The sequence below is a fragment of the Balaenoptera borealis genome (assembly GCF_965194805.1).
Source record: "Balaenoptera borealis genome assembly, chromosome: 6".
Classification (NCBI taxonomy): domain Eukaryota; kingdom Metazoa; phylum Chordata; class Mammalia; order Artiodactyla; family Balaenopteridae; genus Balaenoptera; species Balaenoptera borealis.
In genome coordinates this window covers 1,512,968-1,523,456 of record NC_138863.1, presented here as the reverse complement: position 1 = coordinate 1,523,456, position 10,489 = coordinate 1,512,968, and the positions used below count along the sequence as shown (strand labels likewise).

At 58.9% G+C, this 10,489-nt stretch overlaps 1 long non-coding RNA gene across 1 annotated transcript; it reads left to right on the top strand.

Moving 5' to 3' along the window:
* Positions 1 to 244: 244 nt before the first annotated feature.
* On the top strand, positions 245 to 9,774 carry LOC309630870. The gene is made up of 3 exons (XR_014245957.1): positions 245 to 5,683; positions 6,181 to 8,197; positions 9,416 to 9,774. It is a non-coding gene; the product is annotated as an uncharacterized lncRNA (long non-coding RNA).
* The last annotated feature ends 715 nt before the right edge of the window (positions 9,775 to 10,489 follow it).

Here is a 10,489-nt window from a genome sequence, read left to right as displayed (position 1 = left end):
CCCGCCTGCCGGGGCTCACGGCTGTGCAGTCCCCTCCCTTTGAGTCCGGACTGGACCATTGACTCGCTTCTGACGTAGGGCCCACGGCAGGAGTGATGGGATAGGCGGAACGAGACTGCCGCTTCTGCCTGGGGCAGCTCCCTCCTCCCTCTTGGCCCGCCTTCGTCCCTGGCGCGCTCTCTCTCTCTCTCACTCGCATGGATCCCGCGGCCGTGCGAGCTGCCCTGTGGAGAGGTCACCAGGCAGCCAGGAACTGAGGGTCCAGCAGCCTCACTTACACACGAGGGAGGATCTGAAATCTACCCACAACCACGTGAGCTTGGAAGTGGGATGTCCCACACTTGCCCCTTAGGATGGGATCGGAGCCCTGCTGATAGCTCGATTGCAGCGTCAGGAGACCCTGCGAGGCAGAGGCTCCCAGGCGGGCGGGGATGGATGTCTGACCCACAGAGACTGTGCGCTATAACTGATGTCTTCTTAAGCCACTAAGTTCGGGGGGGACTTTGTTTGCAGCAATCGATGACTACGTTCCCACCTGCCAGCTGAACGCAGGGAGCTTCTCCACCTGCGGGAGGGCAGGGCAGGTGCAGAAAGCAGCCCCTGACCGGGAGCAGCCGAGGCGGACGGTTAAGTGAGCGAGAAACCACAGCTACCGCAGCAGGCGGCCGAAACGTGCTCGCTGCGGCTACCGTATCATTCCGCTCCCTTCCCGGGGTGTGTGGTGTCTCCAGGCAGAAGGGCCTGCGTCATTTAGGAATAAATGAGGCTACAAGGATTAAGAGACCCGAAAGCAAAGGCTTAGACCGATCGGTGTCCTTCCTCAAGCAGCAGGCAGTTTGGGGTCAGGTGGCCGTCGGCATTGATTCCGCACGGCCGTGATAGTCCAGGCCCCTCTCCTGCTGCCCCCGTTTGTGTCCACCTTCAGCGGGCAGTGCCAGCTGCTTGGCCTCTTTCACGAGGAAAGGAAAAGCATCCCCGGATGGGCCTGGCGAGCTTCCACTGTTTCTCACTGGTCAGTGCTGTGTCACTCGGTAGCTCCTGGCTTTATCCCCCAGAGTAGAAAGAGGGTCTTCTCAGGTGATTTCCCCCCCCAGATGCAGCGTCCTGGCCTTGCTGGATGCACCCCTTTCCTGCTGACGCTTTACTCTTCTCCAAGCAGCAAAGAGGGGTGTTGCCTGAATACCTCATTTCTAGTCAAGGTTCAGAACTTGACTTTGTTTGTGACTTTGGCCGGTTTTCTTTGCTTCTCTGGGCTCTGGTTTTCCCAGGGAAAAAGCCGATTAGCACAGTCAGTTAAGGTCCCTCCAAAGTCATCTTAAACGTGACACGGACGTGACGTTCTCGTGTACAAGGAGGCCTGGTTGGGACCTGTCTCAGGACTTGCTAAATAATCTGGGAATTTCAAGAACCATGGAGAATAGGAGGCCTGGGAAGAAATGGAAAAGGAAGCAGAATAAATAAAAGTTTAAAAAACTAGATTATTTCTCAGAAGGAAGAGGAGCATTTGGGTAGAAGCAATCTATTTTATCAGAAAAAAAAGGCTCATTGGGGAAGACTAGAGGTGAACTTGAGGGCGGAAATCCCTCTGGTTGGGGGACTCTGGGCAGCAGTATCCTGCCAGGTGATGGGGGGGAAGGATGGTGACATGAAAAAGGTCCATATGGCAGAGACAAGAGCCGCCTGGATCAGCTCTGCAGATTCCCTCTGCATCAACTAGAATTTCTCTTGGGCCAAAAGACATATTTGCTGTGAAGGTGAATCTGGCTGAGGATACCTCCACTTGCTTGTGTTTCTTTAAGTATAATTTCAACTTCTGGGCCAGGTGAGTCCTCCCCTCCCGCACCCGTGAGCAGGTGGTGCTTCTCCCACAGGCGATGGTCTCACCCCACCATCTCCGACAACCTGCACTTCTCCCCCAGAAGCTACATGTCCTGCAGATGTACCGACTCCCTGAACAGCCCTGCTCTCTCCGTTTTCCAGATTTGTACGGCAGACTTTGCTTTGTGTTTCTGCACACACTTTTGTGTGACCTTGCTGGCATGTCCTGGGAGGTCCAACCCCTTTTTCTGAAGCTCCCACATGGCTGTGCACCTGGACCATGGCAGGAGCTCACGGTGCTCCTGTCGGACCAGGTATCAAATCACGAGGCAATGCGGCTGCTCTGGACAAGCCCTGACGTTGTTCTCCAAGGTCACAGGCAAACACAATGAGCCAGCAGGAGAGGTCAGCTACCGCCCACTTCTGTGGCTCCGGGGAAAGTGATGGAGTTGGTTGACACACACATCTGTCTGGGGGACACGGGTCCCCATCTCTATCCAGGGAGGCCTTTGCCAAGTAACGTCTTCTTTCCCGGACCGTGGGGCCTCTGTCTTAGATGTGCCAACCGCTGAAAGAGATCCAACATCACTTAGGACTAGGGAGCATCCAAGGTTGAAAACGGAGGACCCATGACCCTGTCCACTGCCCGGGGGACAAGGAGGCCCTGCCATCCGCTGCAGGTCGTATATGCCACAGCGTGGATGGCCGGATTGACGCCAACCAGCTTCTTGCAGGGTCGGAAGTAACAGACAAAACCTCAGGCTGGGCAACAATCTTAGGAAAAACTCTCCAAGTTCATGTGAACCAAGCTGACCTCAGGGTCGGAGGAAGCAGTCACTGTGCCTGCGGTGGCGCCCCGAGCACCACACACAGCCAACCCAGTCTTGGGAAGGGGTGCAGGTACCATCCCATTTTCTAGACGAGGAAACCAAGACCCGGAGACGGGAAGTGGTTCAGGAGTTTATACTCAAGGTGTCAGGACAGCATGCAGACCCCGAGGTTCTGTGGCCCGAGGGACCTCTTTGTGGGGCTCCGGCTGTGATTTTAAGGGGTGGGTGGGGTGGGCTGCTTTTTCTCCCCCACCCCGCCCTGGGGCAAATTCTCCCAACCTGACCTGCCCTTCCCCACCACCTCCTGCCATCCTCCTGCCCTCCCGCAGGGTCCGCAGGTGCGAGGCCTGGCCGTGTGGCCCCAAGGACCCCCAGGCTCCAGGCAGCATTCCGCCGTGGCTCTTGACTTGGCCACGAAGACTTCTCCATCCTCCAGGAGACAGCTGAGCGGCAAGGCCCGTCTCTCTCCCTCCCGCCCGCTTCTTTCCCCCTCTCTTCCGCTGGCTCTGTCTCTCTCTCTGTGTGTCTCTGTCTGCCTCTGTCTCTCTTTCTGCCCAAATCACAGATTGGTGAACTTATTAACTGATTGCTGTTATTTTAAATCTCCCAGTTCAGGAGGGACGGGCCCCATATCAGCAGGTACCTAGACCAATATATCAGCCCATTTCACAGGTTCAAATTCATCTGCATTCTTGAGTGCCTACTGGGGCCAGAGCTGCCTTCCCCTCACTCTCTCTTTGCCCAAGACCACGGGGCAGTAGACCTGCTGGACAAAGCCTCCCTGCGTGGCGGGTCCGTCCCCTACACCCCCCGTTCAGCTGCTTACGGGAGGAGTGTTTCCAGGTGTTTCGCTGCGGTGTCCATGGGGAGCAGGGTTAGGCGGGGGAGCAGACGACGGTACGTGGAGGAGACCCAGGAGCCTTGTTTATTCCCAGTGCCCTTGGTTCTGGCTGAGGGGCAGGTTTTCAGGGCAGCCCCATCTGGCCGTCACTGCCCATCGCAGGGACGGTGTCCATCACCCCAGCCCGCGGGAGCACTGAGAGGTGGTGTGTCCTGTGTCCCCTTGTTCACCACGACTCCCTGCTGGCGTCAAGCTGTCCTTCCCTCTCATGGGTCCAGGAGCTGGCTGGGGGCAGGGCTATACCATCTCTGGGCACCTGTGACCCAGCGAGAGGCACTGGGTACCTCTAAGCTCTCATGCGTTCCGTAGACCCTCCAGCTGGCGGGTGAAGGGTTCGGCCTCACTCCAGGCCACGGTTGAGCAGTAACGTGAGGGTGCATTGCAGACAGCTTAGCAGAGACAGGCTTGCGTGATTCAGCGTGGGGAGCGTAGCTTGTTCTCAGTGTTGCCCCCTCTTGCAGGACATGGGGAGGGAGGCTGCTCCCAGGGGCAGCCGCGCCCCGAAGTGGCCCAGACCTGCCCCCCCAAGTCCGTCCCCGCCTCCCTCTCCTCCTTCGCTGACTCAGCTTCTCCGGAAGGTTGCCTTCAACTTCCCATCTGTTCCCACAGCCTCATCGGCTGGGGGCAGCCAGTTCAATCAAAAGAAAAGCAGGACAGATGCTGTAGGTGACATTTTCTTGGCAATCCCGGGAGAAAAGAGGAATCTGGACCCACAAGAAGTGCTGTGTGCAAGTGAGGAGCTGCCCCCCGCCCCTCAGCCGGGGTCTGAGCCGGGGGCTGATCGGGGACCCCCCCCGAGGGGGTGGGACGGTGCCGTGGAGGGCCCACGCCAGGCCCGTCCTTCGTGGTCCTTCTCTGGGCGCTCACGCCGTGCGTGCCCGCATCTTCACGTTGATTTGGTTTCACACTGGCTGTTGGCAAAGATGAACCAAAGGCATATCCAAGAGGAAGCCACATCAGATATTGCCTACTGGGGGAGGGAGGATTCAAAGTGAGTCAGAATCAATGAATTTCACCCAACACCTTTTGTGTCTGAACATTCCTGTTACACGTGTGTAGTGGGTGCAAAAAATTCTCTCTCACCACAGCCACACGCCAGGGAACGGGTGCCTTTGTTTCCGCATCACTGCTTGGGTCTCACTCCAGGGGCCCCACCAGCCCCTGGGCCAGCCTCGCTCTGATCATCCCAGAGATCAGCCCATGAGGCAGAAGTTCGGCCCCTCAGATGGCACCTCCCTCCCTCCCTCCACCCTTCCCCTGATGGTGGTGCACCCACGGGGGCTGGGGTTGTCGGCTCAACAGACGCCGTGGCTGGGGAGGTGGAAGAGACCCCTGGGCCTTGGATGAGTCTGGAGCTTCGCTGGCCTCTGATGGGGGTCCCACCCCTGGGTGTTTTCCCGCGTCTCTGCGGGAGCCGTGGCTGGTTCCCATGTGCTCTGCTCTCTGCCCCACGGACTGCTGTTTCCTGTTGCTTCTTTTACCCTCCGGGGCCTCTGGGTCTGGGTCCCTCTGTGCCTGTAGGACCAGTGACGACCTCGGGTGGCCAGGTATGTGTGCCTGGGGCCCCCCCGCCCGCTCAGCGAATGCTCAGTAATTGCCCGAAATTGCACGTCCCAACACACAGCCACATGCTAACGTGCTATTTGACCACTGGAGTTCTGTTATGACAGACGCATTCAGGGAAACCGCAGCTGGAACGGCGCGCAGCCCATCGACGCAGCCCTGGGCCTGGCAGACACTGGCTCCCAGGCTCGTGGGTGCTGAGAAGAGGCTGCAGGACAGACAGCACCGCGCGGTGGTGACCGGGCGCCATCTGGCACGGGGCACCCTCAGACCGAGCCATGCCAGCAGCAGCTTGGGAGGCGGCGGCCCCAGGAGACCCCTCCCCGCCCCACCTCCAGCATCCCGTGGCCTTCGCCGCTCCTGAGAACCGCGGGCTGGGAGCAGCGTTCGGAGCTGGAGGAGGTCCAGAATTGCAGTCACGGGGGTGTCTGGAAACCCCTCCCTCTTTTCACAGACGGAGAAGCTGAGGCAGAGGAAAGTGCAGGCGGAAGCAGGCCCGAGGCTGACTGCCGTCCAGGACCGTTTCCACTGCGAATTCTGAACGCCCAGCAGCATTTAAAGCTTTACTGAGGTATAATTTACATGCCATAAAATTCACCCATCCTAAGTCTACAATTTCATGATTTTGAGTAAACTCACAGATTTGTGAAACCGGCGTCACGCTCCAGTTTTGGGACATTTCTGTCGCGCCCCAAATGCCCCTCCAGCCTTCCCGAGGTCAGGCCTCCACCGCGTCCACCCTCAGCCCCAGACACTGCGGGCGGCTTCCCGTCTCTCCCGGTGACACTGAGTGAACAAGAGGCGACACATCCGAACCCCAGCTGGTGGTCAGGCCGGTGTCTCTGGCCATGATCTGTGCAGTCCACAAAAGGGGCCCCTGCAGCTTGGTGGTCTGCAATCTCCACCCTGAACCGCGGGAAGGAAGGTGGTCATGCAGAGGGGCGGGCGGGAGCTGTGAACAGGGCCCTGGGGCCGAGCGCTGTGCCCTTAGGAAGGCTGTAATAACGCAGTGGGAAATTACACGTTCGTCCCTCCCCAAACACAAAAGCAGACATCCATCTCCTGCAGGGCTGCTGAATTCTGACAAGCAGCAAACAAATCACAAACACCGCCACCAATGGGAAGAGAAGGGAAAATTATAACGTCGGGCATGGCGGCCTTTGTGCCAGGAAACACGCTGTCGGGAACCGAGGTGGGACTCAGGGCCCATCACGCCCCTGCGAGCTGGGGGCTGGAGGCCCCGCAGAGGCCTTGCCCCTGCAGGCAGTCCTGGCAAAGCCCCCCAGAGCCTGCCCACGTGAAGCTCAGGCAACAGGAGCGGGGAGCGCGACCAGAGTGACGCACAGTTCCCGTGGCACCGCGAGGGACGTATCCCGGCTGAAGGGTGAGCACAGAAAGCTGCCTTTGCCACCTCTGACTGAGGCCACCGCGGATGTGCCCACACCTGCCTGCCCCGCCCCTCGCCCAGCAGAGTTCGCATGTACCCTCTGCACAGTCGCGTGGCCCAGGCCAGGGAAGGGGAGAGGGGCACCAGCCTTAGGCACACGGAGCCCAAAGCCTGCACACCAGACCGCCTCGCGAGTCACCAAGCCCTGCTTCCCACCCCCTCAAGGTTAGGAGTGGTCGTGGGACTCGTTCTAGCGAACAAACGTGAGCATGCGTGGTGGGCCCACCACTAAGCCTCCTCCCATCCCTGCTGGCCAGGCCCCTACCAGGGAGACCCGGAAACAAGGAGATGGAGAAGGCACAGCGCTCGGCAGCTTGGGGGCCAGACGCCCCCATGGAACGTGGGACCTGCCACCACCAGCCGGACTTCCGGGGCAGGATCTGCATTTCACTGTGCTGAGCCACTGGGGCTTCTGGTTTTGCCTTTACGAGAGCCTGTGCTGCATCACCTTGTTACCTCCTCTGATCCCGCAGGGCCCCCTCTGCCCGGGACACGCACCCCAGCCCCCGGGCCAGAAACGGAGTCTGCCAGCATCCCGGTGCTAGAGCCCAGCGGTGACGGGTCAGGCGCCCGCGTCCGGTCCTGCACTGCTGCTTCTGCAGGGGCCTCCCTTGAGCCTCTGTGCCTCGGTTTCTTCTGTAAAGTGGAGATCAGAGCAGATCCTTCCCTCAGAAGGGTCGGCGGGAAGACTAAACCGTGCTCACCCTGAGATGCGTGCGCAGCTGCGCCAGCCCCGGAGGAGCTGCCAGGCAGGGTGCTGGCGCTGTGCTCCGTCCAAGGAGGGAAGGGGCGGGCGGAAGCAACGGCGCCTGCTGCCCAGCCGGGCTGTGAAGACCGACCTGAGCCTGCACTTTTCCAGCTAGTTATTCTTCCTCCCATTCAGGGCGCATCTGCTCGATTGAACAGGCAATCAGGATCACCTTGTTCACTGGCGCCAGAGCCCCTGGCCCTCAGTCCCAAAGGGCCTCCTGCTCCGGGCTCCAGTGCAAGAGAAGGAGGCAGCAGGTCTGCCCACCGTCACCCTGGTTCTGCCTCTGTTGCTTGGGGTCCCTGTGGACTTGCCCCTCACTGCCCAAGGGACCCCGCCTGCTGCGGTGGGGCGTCTTCCTGGGCCGCAGCTCTGGGTTCCACCGTGTGTGGGCTCCACCCTCAGGCTCAGATGTTGCTCCGGAGGTGTGGCCACGGCATGGGGGCAGTTCCCAGCTCCAGTAAGCCATCCAGTAAGCTGTCCACCCTCAGCTCAGGGCTCACCAGGCAAGACGGTCCTGATGAGGTCCTTCAGGACCCTTGGTCTCCATTTCTATCAAGGCACCGGAGCCAGAGCTATCTCAAGAATCAGAGAAGATTTTACACTATTGACATGGGGAAGGAAGGGGCTGGAGACTTGCCCCCTTTCCTCCCAGGGCTGCAGGGCAGGCAGTTTGTATCGGGCATCAGGGGTCCCTGTGTACAGAGCTGTCTTCGCATTTTAGGCGCCAGTGACTAAGAGGAGCTATTCAAGCTTCCAGGGGAGTCACAGGCATCTGTGTCCCAAAGGACGGTCCACATCCACCTCGACCTACAAGTGCCTAGAGACTGCTCTTCGCTTCATGCCTCCTCAAGGCCCCTGGGGACAGGAAGAGTGGTGGAGGGAGGGCGGTGAGTCAGTCAGTCCTGGAATCCCTGAATTAAGTCTCTCGTGGGGCATCCAGTGGGAGTTAGGGTAGGTGCCCTGGCTCCCAGGAGAAGTGCCTGGGCTGCAAGCTGAGACTTGGGAGGGTTCTGGGCTCAGTCAGACGTTCCTGAAAATGGAACAAGAGGTGGCACAGGAGATGCTCAGGAAGACAAAGTTTATTATACTCACAGGTCCCAGAGGCAGGTCTGCGGGCCACGCGGGGAGCACCGGGGGGTCAGGAAGCAGGAGGGGCGGATAAGCCACCGCCTTTCTTGGAGTTTCTGCAGGAAACGCAAGGCAGGGCAGGGTGACAGCCTAGGATAGGCTTGGATGGACAACTCCTGAGGCTTTGGGACACAGGCTGGCCCCTAGCTGCCTGGCACGTGGCCCTGTGGTGATGCAGGCAGAGGACCGCTGCCCCCTGGGGTACCTGGCAGAGAGAGGACGTGTGGGTCTGCGCAGGGCGGTTGGTGGACGGGGCATCATCCCGCCTGGGCCCTTTGCGGTTGGGAGGAACAGGCCGGCCCTGGGAGGGGTGGTCTCTCCCCAGCCAGAAAGGGTTTTAAGATGTCAAAACATCATAATGTACAGAAAATCAGAAACAGAAACAGTACAGGGGGTCATCGGAAAGACCAAACTCAGGTGTGGGCTGGGATGTGGCGGGAGGGAGCGCTGGCCGTGGGGCGGGGAGGCTCCACCTTCCCCCCCAGATGCCGACGCAGGCTGGGTGATGCTGGGAGGAGGCTCTGGACCTCAGGGACCTGAGTCTTAACTTGTGAACATACATCGGATGCTTAAGTCACCGATTTGACCTTGGCTGTCTTGTGTGTAAGGTGAGTGGGTTCAACAAGGTTTTCTCAGGCGTGCCTTTTGGTTTAAGTGGCCTGCATGAGTGCCCTGTGGCTGCTGTAACAAAATGCCACAGAAGGACCACAAATTGAAATGGATTCTCTCACAGAGGGAGGGGTCTGAAGTCAAGGTGCCGGCAGGGTTGGTCCCTCCAGGAGGCGTTCCTTGGCCAGTGGCAGCCTCCACTCCCGTCTCTGCCTCCGTTGTCTGTGTCTCCTGTGCTCTCCTCTGCTCATAAGGACACCAGCCCCTAGACGGAGGGCCCACCCTAGACCCAGGATGATCTACTCTCACCATCCTTAGCTATTTACATCTGCAAAGGTCCTATTCTTAAATCAGGTCACATTGTGCAGGTCCTGGTGGACATGATGTCTCACCTCGCTTATGACCCCGAGGAAGCGTCAGCGGTCCCCTGGTGATGAAAACGGTGGATTCGGAAGATTAGTCCATAACCCCATGGAACTGGGGCAGGGAGGATGCTGTCACCTGGGTGTGGGGCGGTGGGGACCACCCTAATGTGGGGGCAGAGGGAAAGGACAAGGGGACCCTCTGAGGAAGAGACAGCAGGGCCTGGGACCCTGAAGCACCAGCGCCAAGACGGATGAGTCACGTTTCGGGTCTCCACCAGTAGAACCACCTGAAGCTAGAGTTCTGACTTGGAGACACTTTGCAGAATCAGGCAGAACCAACTAGGATGTCCTTCCCTTTTAGAAAAGGAGGAAAGAGCAGAGGAAAGAGGGGCCGAGGACAAGACCGGGTTCCAGATCCAGGACCCACCTCTGCGAGGCCCCCACTGCAGTCTCCAGCCTCTGGTCTTAGCTTCTCAGGTGTTCCTGGAGGATGTGCACACATTTGGGGACCATCCTTCCACCCCTCAAACTTCAGTGTCTGGACACTTCTGTCCTCTCAGCCCTAAAAGAGGTTGCTCAGAGGGGCCTGGCCCAGGAACAGACGCGGGGTTTCCTACACGAGCAGAAGGGGAAATCTGCCCTGAGGAGCCAAGTCAGACCTAGACCCTCCTGACCGTTTCTCTGAACCGGTGTCACCCTGTAAGCAGGAGGACACCCCACAGAGGCTCCCGGGACAGCAGGGCTGGGGGCAGCAGCCAGGAAACCACAGGCCTCACACGAAGCTTGTGGACAGATTTGTTCACCTCTGAACTTGAAAACCACAAGCTCCATCTTGGACTGGGTACCATGTTAATAAACCCATAAAGTCAGATTCCCGGGAGCACAGTCACACGTTTCCTTTAGCTGCTTTCACGGGATACACAGAGAACCTGTAACCACCTCGTAAAGGGAGCTCGGCCACTGTGTCCTTCAGTGGGACATAAAAAGATGGTAGCTTTCTAGACCTCAAACATTAGCCTTGTGAATTCTCCAGAAATGCTCTGAAGGCCCATAATGCTGGGAAAACAACTGCAGATA